The 15,880-nt window shown below is 41.3% G+C and overlaps 1 pseudogene across 1 annotated transcript; it reads left to right on the top strand.

Moving 5' to 3' along the window:
* Nucleotides 1-306: 306 nt before the first annotated feature.
* On the top strand, nucleotides 307-10,327 carry LOC149819022 (F-box protein SKIP31-like; annotated as a pseudogene). The gene is made up of 8 exons (XR_016427208.1): nucleotides 307-579; nucleotides 5,998-6,425; nucleotides 7,509-7,584; nucleotides 8,205-8,315; nucleotides 8,408-8,581; nucleotides 8,660-8,778; nucleotides 9,276-9,336; nucleotides 9,836-10,327. The product of XR_016427208.1 is annotated as an F-box protein SKIP31-like (transcript).
* The last annotated feature ends 5,553 nt before the right edge of the window (nucleotides 10,328-15,880 follow it).

Raw genomic sequence — 15,880 nt, 5'->3', positions numbered from 1 at the left:
TTGGCAGGCGGGTTGACCCGCCCACCTAACCCGTTTATTAAACGGGTCAGCCGGGTTGGCATACCCCGAACCAGACCCGTTTAATAAACGGGTTAGGCGGGCTGACCCGTTTATTAAACGGGTTGGCTTAAGCCCAACCCGAACCCGCCTAAGAGGCGGGTTGGCGGGTCGGGTTGGCAGGTCGTGTCAGGTTTTGCCACCCCTACTTTCAAGGGTCCCGTTTCTCGGTTGCAAAATATCGGGCGCGTCAAAAACGAGGGACGATGACGGTGATCATCATCGTCATCATCATTGGGGTTAGCTGAGGATACTGCGGAATCAGAATCGGTATTCCCACCCTTCAACCATCAAGGAAGAGAGGGAGGAAGGGAAGGAGGGAAAGAGGATTCCCACCTGTTTCTCATCTCGTCGTCGCCCTCTTTTGGACATTCCTCCTTTAGCCATGAGGGCTTTCATCATCTTTTGAGCGCCATAGTTGGGGGGTTTTACAGAATGGCGGGCATCGAGGAACAAGAAGAAGAAGATGAAGCCTTGGCCTATTTCCTGGAATCAGAGGTCCTTTCGGAGATGTCTGATGATGTGAGTCTCCCCTTCTTTCCTTGCCCACCTTCGTCTATTCTTGGGCTTTTCACTTCTTCTACAAAGGAAAAAAAAAACACCCTAGAAACTTTGGGTTTCGTGTGATTTTCTTGTTCTTCCTCCTCATCTTTTTTGTCGTCTGCAAGCCAGTTGTGTCAATTACACCAATTTTGGGGCATATGTTATGCTTTACTTTGTGTGGTCGGAAACATCGACTGCCAAAAGGTTGAGATTTGAGATAAAGGATTCCGAGATCATCATCAACCAAAATTCTCTTAGGACTCGTATTCATAAGATATCGCTAAAAGCTTTCATGGCCGTTTTTCGCGGATCTTGGAACTGACATTAGTAGGATAAAACCCTACTGATGGAGGAGCTAGGAAGGATTTGATGAGTTGTGGAGCCTGATTCACTGTTTTTGCCCCTGCAGGAATGGGGTCCGGGGGCTCCCCCGGCGCGGGTCCCGCTGCGCGGTCAGCGGGCGGGGGTCAGGGGGGGTTATAGGGGGGCAGCGCCCCCCCCCCCCCCCCCCCCCCCAAGAAGAAATTTTTTCTGGGGCTTATGTTTGGGACCCGGTTTTCAGTGGATCCGACCCGATTTGGTTAGGGTTAAGGTTGTCGCCCTTACCTTGTTTATATTCTCGCTTTTCTTTCCCGAACTTGTAACTGTCTGTTAAGAGTAATAAAATTTCTCTATGGGCGGCCGTGGTTTTTTACTCTCTCTCGGATTTGAGGAGAGGTTTTTCCACGTAAATCTGTGTTCTTCTTGTGTTTTGTTTGATCATTCTTGTTCTTTGTTTCCTTTTGATTGTCTCTTACTCGTGGTTTTTCCTAACAACTGGTATCAGAGCATTGGTTCGTTGGAGCAAGAATGGAAGAGGGAAAGATAAAGATCGATCGGTTCGACGGTAAGGATTTCGGTTTCTGGAAGATGCAGATCGAGGATCTGCTGTATCAAAAGAAACTGTATCAGCCTCTATCGGGAAAGAAACCAGAGACGATGGGGGAAGAAGAATGACTATTGTTGGATCGACAAGCCCTAGGTGTGATTCGTCTCACCCTGTCTCGCAATGTTGCGTTTAACATTGCAAATGAGAAGACGACGGCAGATTTGATGGCGGCTTTGTCAAACATGTACGAGAAGCCATCCGCCTCTAACAAAGTGTATTTGATGCGAAGACTGTTCAATCTGAAGATGGTTGAGGGTGCCTCTGTGACAGATCATATAAATGAGTTCAACACCATCACAAGTCAGTTGAGTTCGGTGAGCATCGATTTCGATGATGAGGTAAAAGCCCTCATTCTTCTATCCTCTTTACCCGAGAGTTGGGGTGCGACGGTAACTGCGGTGAGCAGTTCGTCTGGCCAGAAGAAGTTAAAACTCTTAGAAATTCGAGATATGATTCTCAGTGAGGATATTCGGAGAAAGGAGTCGGGAGAATCCTCAGGCGCTGCCTTGAGTTTCGAAGGCAGAGGAAGAAACTTTCAACGGGGACATAGTTCAAACCGTGGTAAGTCAAGGTCAAAGGGAAGGAGTAAGTCGAGACCTCGTGGTGACCTTGTCTGTTGGAACTGCGATAAGAAGGGTCATCTAAAGCGGGATTGCAAAGCTCCTAAGAAGAAGAAGAACCAGGACAACGCTCAGTCTGTGAATGCAACAGTTGAAGAAACTACATGTTTTGAGGACGTTTTGATCTTGAGCGTGGACAGTCCGATCGAGTCGTGGATTTTAGACTCAGGTGCCTCTTTTCACTCTACTCCGTGCAAAGAGCTTATGCACAATTTTGTGGCCGAAAAGCTTGGTAAGGTTTATTTAGCTGATGATGAGCAGTTAGATATTATGGGGAGGGGTGATGTACATATTAGGACTGCTTCTGGGTCCAAATGGACATTGCATAATGTTCGTTATATACCTGGTTTAAAGAGAAATCTGATTTCAATAGGTCAGTTGGATAGTGCCGGGTATAAAACGGTATTTGGACATGGTTTCTGGAAAATTGTGAAGGGAATCTTGGTTGTTGCACATGGAAGAAAATTGGGGACCCTGTACATGACTGATAACGACCGAGATATTGTTGCTTCGGTGAGTTCGGAAGCAGATGCTAATTTGTGGCATTGTAGACTCGGGCACATGAGCGAGAAAGGGATGAAGGTGTTAGCATCAAAGGGACTATTGCCAGACTTGAAGTCTGTACACACTGGTTTCTGTGAGGATTGCGTGTTAGGCAAACAGAAACGGGTCAGTTTCTCAAAGATCGGAAGAGAACCGAGGGCAGAGAAATTGGAATTAGTACACACTGATGTTTGGGGACCAGCCCCTGTTTGTTCCCTTGGAGGCTCACGATACTATGTGACCTTCATTGATGATTCCACTAGAAAGGTATGGGTTTATTTTTTGAAGAATAAATCTAATGTTTTTGCCACTTTTAAGAAGTGGAAAATAGAGGTAGAAAATGAGACCGGGCTGAAAGTGAATGGGCTACGGTCTGACAATGGAGGGGAGTATGACAGTACAGAGTTCAAAGCATTTTGTGCGGAGAACGGAATTAAAATGAGTCGGACTGTTCCTAACCGACCACAACAGAATGGAGTTGCTGAGAGGATGAATAGAACTCTCAATGAGCGTGCGAGGAGCATGAGACTGCACGCAGGTTTGCCCAAAGCATTTTGGGCTGATGCTATCAATACTGCAGCCTATCTGATCAACCGGGGTCCTTCAGTCCCATTGGATATGAAACTGTCAGAAGAAGAATGGACGGGAAAGAAGGTAAATCTATCTCATTTAAGAATTTTTGGTTGTGTTTCTTATGTACACATTGATTCTGAGAATAGGGATAAGCTAGATGCTAAGGCCCAAAAATGTTACTTCATTGGATATGGCTCTAATTACTTTGGTTATCGTTTCTGGAATGAAGAAAATCGGAAAGTAATAAGAACTAATGATGTAACATTTAATGAGAATGTGTTTTACAAAGACAGGTCCAATGTAGAATCAGAGGGGACAGAAAAACAAGAAGATATGATGAGAGAGATTGACTTGGAGGAAATCTCAACAAATACCCCTGTTGAGAATTCTGATACAATCGAAGTAGACTCTAACGTAGAGCCAACCACTCCTGCATTTGAGTTGAGGAGATCTGTTAGAGTACCTAAACCTTTGACTCGGTATTCTCCATCTTTACACTACTTACTGTTGACTGATTCTGGCGAGCCAGAACTTTTTTCTGAGGCAATGCAGGTGAAAGATTCGGTTAAGTGGGAGTTAGCAATGCAAGATGAAATCAAGTCTTTGCAAAAGAATGAGACTTGGGTGCTAACCAAATTACCGAAGGGAAAGAAAGCATTGCTGAACAAATGGGTGTATAGAGTGAAAGATGAGTCTGATGGCAGCAAGAGGTACAAGGCAAGATTGGTAGTTAAGGGTTTTCTGCAAAAGGAGGGGATCGACTACACTGAGATATTCTCTCCAGTGGTGAAGTTGACTACCATAAGGACAATTCTTGGTATTGTGGCTGCAAAAAACTTATACCTAGAGCAGTTGGATGTGAAAACTGCTTTTCTCCATGGAGATTTGGAGGAGGAGATGTATATGGTGCAGCCTGAAGGCTTCAAAAGCCAGAGTAAATAAGACTTGGTGTGTAAACTGCAAAAAAACCTATATGGCTTAAAGCAAGCTCCAAGGCAATGATACAAAAGGTTTGACACTTTTATGTGTAACTGTGGATTTAGAAGATCCGAGTTGGACCATTGTTGTTACTACAAGAACTTTGGTGAGTCTTACATTATTTTGCTTTTGTATGTAGATGACATGCTTGTTGCAGGTTCTAGCATGCAAGAAATAAACATACTTAAGCGGAAATTGTCAGAAGAGTTTGAGATGAAGGACTTGGGCCCAGCAAACCAGATTCTTGGTATGCGGATCACTCGGGATAGAGAGAAGGGAACTCTAAACCTATCACAGGAAAAATATATTGGAAAAGTGTTGGAAAGGTTTAGAGTTCAAGATGCAAAGCCTAGGAGCACCCCGCTGGGAAGTCACTTCAAACTCTCGAAGGAGCAGTCACCAAAAACAGACGAGGAACGAGAGAAAATGGCTAAGGTCCCATATGCCTCAGTCGTTGGCAGTCTCATGTATGCCATGGTGTGTACCAGACCGGATATTGCTTATGCAGTGGGAGTTGTGAGCCGTTATATGGCGGATCCAGGACCAGAGCATTGGGAAGCTGTGAAGTGGATATTGAGATATCTAAAGGGGACATCAGGTATGACACTTTGTTTCAGTGGGAGAAGTGCAAACTTGCAAGGTTTTGTAGATGCAGACCTTGGTGGAGGCGTGGACGGTCGGAAGAGCACTTCTGGATATGTGTTTACATTTGGTAACACAGCGATCAGTTGGATGTCAAGACTTCAGAAATGTGTTGCCCTCTCAACCACAAAAGCTGAATATATTGCTATTTCTGAGGCCGGAAAAGAGATGGTGTGGTTGAAGAATTTTCTAAAAGAGATTGGCAAGGAACAGGACAAAAGTGTTCTCTTCAGTGACAGTCAGAGTGCCTTGTGCCTTGCAAAGAATCCAGTATTTCATTCAAGGACAAAGCACATTCAATTAAAGTATCATTATATTCGAGAGAAGATAAATGATGGGACATTGTCATTAGAGAAGATTCTTGGTGCCGAGAATCCAGCAGATATGTTGACAAAGGGTGTGACCACTGAGAAACTGAGGCTGTGCATTGCCTCAGTTGGACTCCTTCAATGAGCATGAGGGAGGGATGTCGTTTCAGAGATTCAGAGAAGAGTTTGGGAAGGAAGACAGTTGGAGAATTTTTTTTTATCAGTCTCCAAGTGGGAGATTGATGAGTTGTGGAGCCTGATTCACTGTTTTTGCCCCTGCAGGAAGGGGGGTCCGGGGGCTCCCCCCGGCGCGGGTCCCGCTGCGCGGTCAGCGGGCGGGGGTCCAGGGGGGGCCGCCCCTGGCGGGGGGTTATAGGAGGGCAGCGCCCCCCCCAGAAGAAATTTTTTCTGGGGCTTATGTTTGGGACCCGGTTTTCAGTGGATCCGACCCGATTTGGTTAGGGTTAAGGTTGTCGCCCTTGCCTTGTTTATATTCTCGCTTTTCTTTCCCGAACTTGTAACTGTCTTTTCTTTCTCTCTGGGCGGCCGTGGTTTTTTACTCTCTCTCGGATTTGAGGAGAGGTTTTTCCACGTAAATCTGTGTTCTTCTTGTGTTTTGTTTGATCGTTCTTGTTCTTTGTTTCCTTTTGATTGTCTCTTGCTCGTGGTTTTTCCTAACAGGATTCTGGGATGTGAAATGAATATATGTTTCTTGTGAATTTCTTGGAAATTGTTGGTCTCTCATCAGTTAAGGCGTTTGTATCTTGTTGATGCTTGGTAAGCGGTTGTAGTGTTTGTTTTCTAGGAGGAGGCGATCGAGAGGCCGTGCATTTCACAGGTTCCGCCGCCTGAGAGGGGATTCTACTCAGTAGAAAGTGGAATTATTGTGGAAACGGGATCTGCTTCTGCCTCATCTGTGGAAAAAATTCCTGCCGACGGCAGCTGGCGCGCGACACGGTACATCACAAGTGGGATGTTTGACAAGATCCCTCCGGAGCTTTTCCGTCACATCCTCAAATTTCTTTCTTCTGAGATGAAGGATTGTTCGCATTCGCATGGAATTGCCCCTTCCGTTTTATGGTTGTGTATGTTCTACATCAGCTTTCGCTATAAGACATTCATCCCTTTGCTTACCAGTCTTGCTCCGTTTCTTCTACAGGATCTCATGGCATGTTCGCTAGTTTGTAGATTTCTTAACTTTGCAGCCTCGGACGAATTCTTGTGGCGTCTCTTGTGAGTAAATAATTTTTCCCTTGGTTGGGCTTCGAGCTCTAGCTTGTATGACGCCTTGGATGTAGCAAAAACTGAGGACTGATTATTAAAATGTGTAAACATGGAGGATCTTCAGGCTGTAAAAAATTCTAGTGAACACTTTCCTTAGCTGATATGTTAGTGATTTTAACTTCAAAGTTATTACTTAATTCCTTTGTCACATGAACATGTGTAAGGAAGGATATGAGAACATTCTACTTTTGTGTAGTTCCCATTAAGAATAGTATGTAAGGGAACACAATACTGGTATAAATTGGGGCATCTTTGTGACATAGTTTGATTTCAATGTGTACCCAGTTAGCGATGTTTCATATCAGTTCCTGCCGTTAATCTTCTCCATCAACCACTTGGTTTTTTCTATAAGAATAGATCTGGAAGAACATAAGATTTTGTGTCTTGCTTCTAATGCTGCAACACTTTGCTTGAATCAGCAATGGGAAAAACCACTCGAGATAGAAGCCTTTTTCATAATATTCTCATGAATGATCTCAACGAAGATTTTTGCAGTTTTTTCTCTCTCTACTTTTGTTTATCAATGAACCTATAATGTCAATTTGTATTTCCTTATGGATATTGTTTCATCTATCACTATAATATTGCTGTGCTGATGTTACGTTCCACTCTTAATTGTGTCTTAAATTATCAGGCGTGTGCACAATGAATATGGTTGGATGTTTTTGGAACCTAGTTATAAAGATAAGTAAAAATAATAATAAAGAAAAGTGCAAGGTAAGGGTTGACAGTTGAACTGACATATTCAGTTGATAGCACAAGCTGCTTGCTTGGATTTGATGGCCTTGCATAGGATCATCTCATAGACTGGGAACACTGACATGATTAATGATTTATATTGGAATGTTTCTTGATGCATCTGCTTGTGGGTTCATATTAATTTGTTCATAGAAGAAAACAAACTTAATTATTCTAAGGTAATTTAATTAGTTAATTAATTTAGAATATCATCTGTTTTTTTATTTGCAGATATTGTGTCTGGAATTACTGTGATCAGTTAATTGCTAATATCATCTGTCACTTGATTTGCAGGTATTGTATGCGGTGGGGTCTGTCATCTTCTACTGGGAAGCTGCGAGCATGTGCATGGAAGAAACTTTATATACAGGTAACGCTCTTTTCTTTTTCTAATAATCAAGGGCCTGAGCAGGGGTGGAAAGAAGCATATGTATTCCTTTCATTGAGAATGATGGTTCAAGCAATTCTTGCTCAATCACTTCTATTTAGTCATAATTAGTTGATAGTCAGATAACTAGCAAGAGATGATGCATGATTCTGATTCTCCTCACCCTGCACTTGCCATGTCACACTATCGTGGACGGGGGAAAGGAAGAAGGTAAAGGCTCAATTCCGTATCAGGGGTGCAGTGGTTCCAGATAAAAAAATTGTAGGTGAAGTAGCTTATCTAATTCTAGACGTGCACTCACACTCACACAGACATGCACTCACATGACTACCAGTTTTGATTCATCAATTGCTAACGGGTGGTGAGGCATGCACTTCTAGAATCATGCAAGATGTTTGAGTTTCATTTAGTTGGTTTTGGATGCATTAAGCCTTTGAGAGGTTTGAAGGTATACACGTTTGAAACGATAAGATATACGTAATTGATGTATTTTTTTGCGACACTTGTTTTTGTTGGATTTACCTTTGAAGTAGGTTTGGTGCTTCATGAAAGCTAAAGCAGGATTTGGTCATGATTTGCAATGTGAAATGTTTCGCTTGCAGCGTGATGAAGAAGACATGGTTGAGTTTGTTAGGAATACCCCATCTGAGTTCAAGGAGTATTATATCCAAATGCAGGTTGCAAAGAGAAGCCAGACGCCCCTTTCTTCTCAAGTAAAACTTTGCACTATAAGAAACACTTTTATGATGTATTTAAAGCTTGGATGCTCCTTGTTTATTTATTTGCGTACTGGTGGTTTATGAAGGTGAACGATGACAGCATAATTCTTGACAGAACAGTGGCAGATCAGGTGTCTATTTGGAAAAGTAGCCAGGCTTGACTGATGACTTGGTTTCCGACCATGCATGCTCAGGGGAGACGTGCACTTACTCTCAAATTGGAGATGTGTTTCTCTGTGAGAAAACTGGCCATGTGCATGGTAGGTGAATTGTTGTTGCATCATAAACAAGAATGTTTTTGTGACATATTCTAAACCGAGGAATTGGTACGTGTGCAGTGTGTGATGATACTTGTCGGGAAACTATCCTGGATCCATCCGGTGGCCTTCTTGTTTGTATGATATCTGGGCTTTGCTTTGATAGGTGGCTTTCACCTTCAGAAGAGAAACCTGACATGGTGAGGAATCTCTTTCTCTCTCTCTCTCTCTCTCTCTCTCACACACACACACACACACACACATGCAGTTGGATGTCTTTTCCTTTCTCTCCTTTTGTACTTTCTATGTTCTTCCTGTTGGGAATACTTCAGTTCTCTTTTTTTCTTTAAGTAGAAATATCTTTGTTAGTTATATGATTGCATTTTTAGGTCTATCCTCCTGGGGATGATGGCCATTTATCTCTGGCTCTTTTGGATTCCCTTTTCACACATAAACCATACAACTAGAAATAATTCTCTTTATTCATTCTGTTAAACTGATGTGCACAGACATATTTTACATTTTCTTGGGTAGTCATTTCACTTTGTGGGAACCATGCTTCTTCTTGTCCATCATCCTGTGCATGTTATGGATCATAACCATCACCTGAATGAACTTGGAAAATTTATGCCTTGTATGACAACAAACATTTTAGTAAGACCATGTTCTCTGATATGATGTATTCTGAAAATTTCAGGACCAGCAACATGCAGGTGTGACAGATGAACAGGAGCCTTTCATGGGATCTGGACGATTTGGTAAATTCTATTTCTTCCTTTTATCCACACGCACACACACACATTCCTTGTATTAGAATGAACTGTGGGTTACTCTCTCTCTCTCTCTCTCTTGAACTATAAAGGAGCAATTTCTGCAGGAGCATCTGGTGCCCATTTTGGTTGGAAGTTCATGAATTTTAACTGATCCCTTTCCAGCATTGGTGGATGAAATGATGGGATTGCTGGCCATCTCTGCCAAATTCCAGCCACCTTTGTAACTTGAAAAGATTTCCCACGAAAGATCCTTTTTCAGCATGATCTCTTTTTCCATGGCATTATCTTGAAGGTATGTTGGATGATTTCACTCTTCCTGGGCATCTTCATCCCTCAGAGATCCAGTCCCTTCAAAGAAAGATATTATTGGATAATTTTTTATCAGGCCAAAGGAATGCACACTATCCTATAAAAAATGCACATTTAATTAGTATATATTATATATATGTGGAGTTTTAAATTTATGAATCATTCTCTTTTGCAGCACGTGCCTATTTCCTTGGCTACAACTGTGCTGATGAGAAGGAGCTGGAGGCAGCCTTATGGTTTCGTTAGTTTTCATTCTTATTGCCCATGAGGAGCTGGGGGATTCAACAGTTTACATATGCCATCAGCTTCATTGCAGGTTAACAGCGTTATAGTTGCTCTAAGTGGCTGCACTTAAGCGACTAAAATGTTCTGTTGAATAGTTTTGGTGCATGCATAAAAGGTCTTCTGAATATTTATTACATGTATGAAGTTAAGTTCTCTATATCATATACTCTTTTTTTGTTATATGTAATGCAAAGGGAAATTGTAATCCAATTTTCTGTATCGGTCTTTTAAGCCGTGTGATGACTACCAATAGGGTTTGAATGGTGTATGCTGCAGAAGCAAAGATGTTGGAAGCCTTTCGAATCATATTGGCTGATATTATTTGGATTATTTTGTAGTAGTTATTGTAATGGGTGTGTCAAGTGGAGATAGTGATTCGGAATTCCTCTTATCTGTGATACCGTGGTTGATTCGTTAACTATTGGATGCTCTTATTCTTTATAGCCTGCAAGCCGAAGCTCGGTGTACCTCTTGGGCTTGGGAGGGCCTCAAGGGTTTTACAGGTGCTCGAACATGGGTTGAAGATTAGGTTTTCACTTGGCTTAGCCCTCCCAAAGAAAAACTTGCCTATCGATCTTATCAAATTTGATTACAGTCGGTCCAACGATACAGGTTTATTTTTTTTTCTCTTTTTGGGTAATAAAACAGGTTTGTTCTCATGAAATGGATTTTTGACACTTTTTCTGAATAATACTGATTATATTAGTGATTTTGGTGCTATTATTTTTTTTTTGGAGGAGGAAGCAAACTCAAATTTTATTAAGACAGAAATCAGAGAAAGCTCAGGACGATGAAGAATGACCCCCAGGTTTACAAGATGAGCAGGGAAACCAGCGAAAAGGAGATAAATCCATTGAATATCACTTAAGAACGACCATATGAAATACATCAGATAGGACATGGATGAGTAACAGGCCACTCCGACCCTCCAACGTTTTAGCATTACTCTTCTGCCAAACTGCCCACCAAGCAGTGAACAACCAACGCCACACAAAATACCATCTGCTGCGGCTGAGGCCAAGAACAAAGCTTGAAAAAGAGGGCAGTACCAAAGCAAGTGCCAGTATAGTTGGCAAACTGGCTACTCGGAGTTGGATCGCTCAAGACTTGCGAGTCAACGGGTTCACTCGGTAACTCAGATGGACGACTTAGGATTATGCATTTTAGAGTATTAAGATATGAAAAAAATCAAAATTCATATTGTATAATCACTAAATTTAACACATGACATCAATGACCAAGATATATAAGTGTTCAACTATATATAATTGTTAAATAGTTATGATTTAAAAACATATACTTTTTTATAATAAGTATTCTTTTATGAGAATTATGCATTAAAATCACAAAATGCATGAAGAAAACACATAAGAGGCTTGTGGATATGCCGTCTTGAATCAGTGACCCATTTGGGATCCGATCTAAGTCAACTCAGGTGATTCTCGAGTTGACTCACTGAGTTTGCCAACTATGAGTGCCGGATTGATTAGGCAACCACACCATATTGCATCAGACATTCACCAAGTAGAAGCCCCTCCTTGCCAAGTTCTCATTAGTCAAAACACCATCCATGGTCACCAACCGGGCAAAAAATCTCAAACTAAGGGATGGTCCTCGAGCCCACACACTTTTCAGGTAGATGGTCAGCCTCTGCTTTCCCGAATGCAAGACAAAAGGAGGCCACAAATTACTCACCTGAAAGGGAGTAAGTCCAGGTGCGTGCCTAACATTCGGTGGGCCCAGGCCAAATACAAATTGGGGCCGAACACATTGCCAATGAAGCCACACCCCGGAGGAAGCCCCCCTCCCCCTCCCCTATTAGGCAACCGGTCCGAAGGAGGACCTTGCACATGTCACCTTCATCGACAAATAGACCACCACCATTTTGACAACAATGCCTCATTTTTCAGTGAAAGGGATGAGATACCCAGTCTACCTCTCTTGGTTGGTCGAGTTACCCGAGACTAAGCCACCAAAGCTATTTTTGAGTGGTCATTGTCATCGCCCTCAGAGAAAAGAATAAATATGCATCTCAATTTTGCTGTTTAATTTTTGTCGCCATTGAATTGATAAATAGGACGGTATTTGGGATTGGAATATATTTTGCAAGTGTTGCTCACTGTTTGCATGATAGAAGAGTTGCAGTTGTATGTAGCTTGGGCAAGGATGAAAGCTACAAAGTGGAAAAGTAACTTTATGTTTTGGTGTACTAGAACGGAGCCAAGGGCTGGGATGTGTTTTCAATGACATTTATAAGTTTGGTTTTAAATCAAATTTGATTTGGAGTCATAAAAATGAGAATCACATGAATCTGCTTGTTATATTCTCATTTAAATAAGAAGGCAAGCCTCATTTGTTAAGGCAAATGAGCGTCCATTTTTTCACCACTCATTTTTCTGATATTTGTTTAGCCAATGTCACTGAGATTCATTTTCTTGCTTGCATGAGATTCCAAATCTCATGAGAATTAACCAAAACATGCCATAAAAGCCATCACCTTTTGTAGTGTAGTAGTTTTTTTTTTGTCATGTGGTAAGCGGGGTCCTGTGTCAAGCTGAAGGCCCAGGTTCGAATCCCTCTGCAACATGAGGGTTAAGAGATATCTGGTAGGGGTCTGCCTAACCCCAGTTCCTATAAAAAAAATAAAATAAAAGTTTTTTTCTTTTGTCACTGATGGCTCATCTATTCCAAGAAAACCACACAAATAATTTCTATGCTTGCAATGTTTAGACCTTTTTCTTGCATTGATAATGTGTATTGCATGTAAGCAGAAAAAGATAATGTAATTGTTATTCACTCTAAGGGTGTGTTTGATCGCACACTGCCAAAATCAAACTGTGGATGCAGCGGATGCACAGAATGCGCACCTGTGGAATCGTGATTCACCGTCCCACCCCCTCTTATTACATTGAGAATGGGATAGGAGAGAACACCACTTAAAAAAATCGGGCAGAAGGGGGGGAACTATAACTTGGACTCTCTCTCTCTCTCATTCTCTCTCTCTTTTCCTTATTTCTTTCTTTCTCTTCTTGGTTCTTTCCTGTAAGAAATTTTTTTGATTAGGGCTTTGAATCAAATTTTTTTAAATAGAGTTTTTTTATATATAGTTTGATTAGAGTTTTTCTTTGATTTGATAGGGGTTTTTGTTTGATTTTTATGATTAGGGTTTTTTTTCTTTGATTTTCATTAATTTGGGCTTTAAATCAAATATATTTAATTAGGGATTTTGATATTTAATTTGGTCAGGGTCTTTTTTTTTTTTTATTAAGGCTTTGAATCAAATATCTTTAATTAAGGATTTTAATATTTAATTTGATTAGGGCTTTTCTTTGATTTGGTTAGGATTTTTTTCTTTGATTAAGGCTTTAAATCAAATTTCTTTAATTAAGGCTTCTTATAGTTAATTTGATTAGGATTTTTCTTGTATTTGATTAAGGTTGTTTTTCTTTGATTAGGTTTTGAATTAGAGCTTTTTTATATTTAATTGTATGGTTTACTTATGTTTTTTTATTTTATGATTTAATTTTCTTGTAGTTTAGGTTTTTGGGTTTATTTATGATTTATTTTCTTGCATTTTAGGGTTCTATGATTTTATTTATTATTTTTATATTTGTATATAAAAAATATAAATTTGTATTTTTTTCTCGGTTTACTCAAAATTTGAATATTTTTTGGTACTTGAATCCAGTTTGAGATCCATATTTGAGGCTAAAATACATAAATTTTTGATTATATTTTATAGTTAAAACCATAATAATTAAAGCATTTATATATAAAAAATATCAATTCTTATTATTTCTCAAAACATATTTTTTAGTTTTTAAATCTAACCTGAGATCTCTATATGAGGCTAAAATCCATAATAAAAATGTTAAAACACTCATATGGTGGGGCAGATCGAAGTTATTTGACCCATTATTCATATATTCAAGTTGTTAGTGCATGGTAAAAATTAAGCACTGAACAATATGAACATAACTTCTTCAGTCAAAACAAACGTTGGACTTAGCACAGGTGTAAATAAGCAGAACATGTGTGTGTTTTGTCTGTTATGTTATGCTATTTCATCCAATCTTAAACAAACAATCAAAAACACCTTAATAGAGCAGCACACAGTCAGTGTCACCTGCTTGCCCGTGTGTAGTGTCCAAGTGCATTCAACATGTTGGACAAGCTCCGGTGGTATTAAAGGGTTAGAGTTTGCTACCATCGTTTGTTTGTACAAACAACTTAGTAACAACTTAACTTCTGTTTCGTCTTTTCTATAGTCCAAACAACCCCATGAATGTGATCTACATGTTGCGAAAAATGTATTTGCCTGAATCTGACTTGTGTACAGTTTTTTTTTTTTTTATATATATATGTAGATGGAAGTTGAGTGATTTTTTGGATAATCTAAAAAAAATTGACAGTTATAAATACACATTTAAAATATTTAAATATGCTAAAACATCTTGGCTATAACGTTCAGTGTTGTGAGAGGCGTACACCTCAGAGGTGAGGCGCACGCTCAAGGTACTGAGGCGTTGCTGTGATGCGCCCCTCATCAACCTCCGACCAGTTGTGACCACCGACCACCAGAGTTGCTGTGCTGTGCTGCAGCTGCTGCTCAGTCTTATCCGACCACCGGACGACCGGCATATCCCTCGCTTCCCTACCAGCTGGGCGCGTGGTCCTTCTCTTACTGCCTCCCCTCCCACCGCTTCACTTCCATACCAGTTGTGAGATGCGTACGCCTCGCTTAGCTTCATCGCATTTAACAACCTTGATAACGTTGTCAAGGTGAAAATGTTGGCTGCGGGCATTGGGGGTGCATGAGATGTAAAGCTAGGTGTGTGAGTTTTGTCCCACCATCATAAAATTTGATACATTCCATAGCTATGAAGTATGAACAAGCTAACAAAATTGTATCTCAATCAATTAACAAATGAGTTGAGAGCATGTCAAATAACGATAGTATTAATAAATTAACACATAAGCCGATATCAAGGAAATGTCATGCATTTACACACGAGTTATTTTTGATACTCAACTAGTAGCCGGAAACATTTTCCTCCCGTCGTCTCCTTTGGGCTCAAGAACGCTGGCATTCAAAGGGCAAACTTCCATCGTCGCCTAATTTTCTCCAGACTTGTTGCTTGTGTAGACAGGGATGGCAGTGGACCGGGGCGAGGGCGGGAGACAAGGTCTCCACCCTCGTCCTGTCGCAAAATCCGAACCTCCATCACCGCCTCCATCCATTCCTGCACAGGGATGATTTTTAACCTCCAGCCCCCTCCATTCCCATTTCATCTCCTCCATCTCGGGGGCAAGCCCCGTTTTCCTTTGATTTATTGTTCATCCCTTAAAAGGATTGGGGATGGGACGGGGCAGGATGGGGTAGGGGAAAACATAAGTCCATCCCTGCATGGAGATGGATTTTAACCTTCACCCCGGCGTTTACCCTCATTTCATGTCCTCCATCTCTGATCTAAACAGGGTCGATGCGGGGCGGAATCCTGTTTTTCCTCAGTCTATTGTCATCCTTTAAAAGGATTTAGGATGGGATGGGATGGGATGGGGCAGGGCAGGAATGTGACGGGCAGGGCACGAGAAAGCGTAAGTCCATTTCCGCCTTCATCCCTGCACGAGGATGGATTTTAACCTTCATCTATGCCTTCGTACTCGTTTCATTCCTTTCATCCTCAGTCCAAACGGGCCGAGGCAGGGCGAGGCCCCGTTTTTCCCAGTCATCCCTACGTGTAGAGTCGCTGAGCACGTCTAAATCTACTTGAAAATCTCTCTCTCTCTCTCTCTCTCTCTCCCCACCACATTCATTTTGGACCAAGGGAAGAGAGAGGATAGCATGAAAACGATGGCCAGTGACCATCTTTTGGCGTTAGCACCGAGAGTTTGCTTGTCTTCCGTAGCACCATCCCGTCCTGTGATGGGGAGA

This window comes from Nuphar pumila, chromosome 13 (genome assembly GCF_984573655.1).
Source record: "Nuphar pumila chromosome 13, dmNupPumi1.hap1.1, whole genome shotgun sequence".
Lineage (NCBI taxonomy): Eukaryota > Viridiplantae > Streptophyta > Magnoliopsida > Nymphaeales > Nymphaeaceae > Nuphar > Nuphar pumila.
This window is presented reverse-complemented; position numbering and strand designations above follow the sequence as displayed.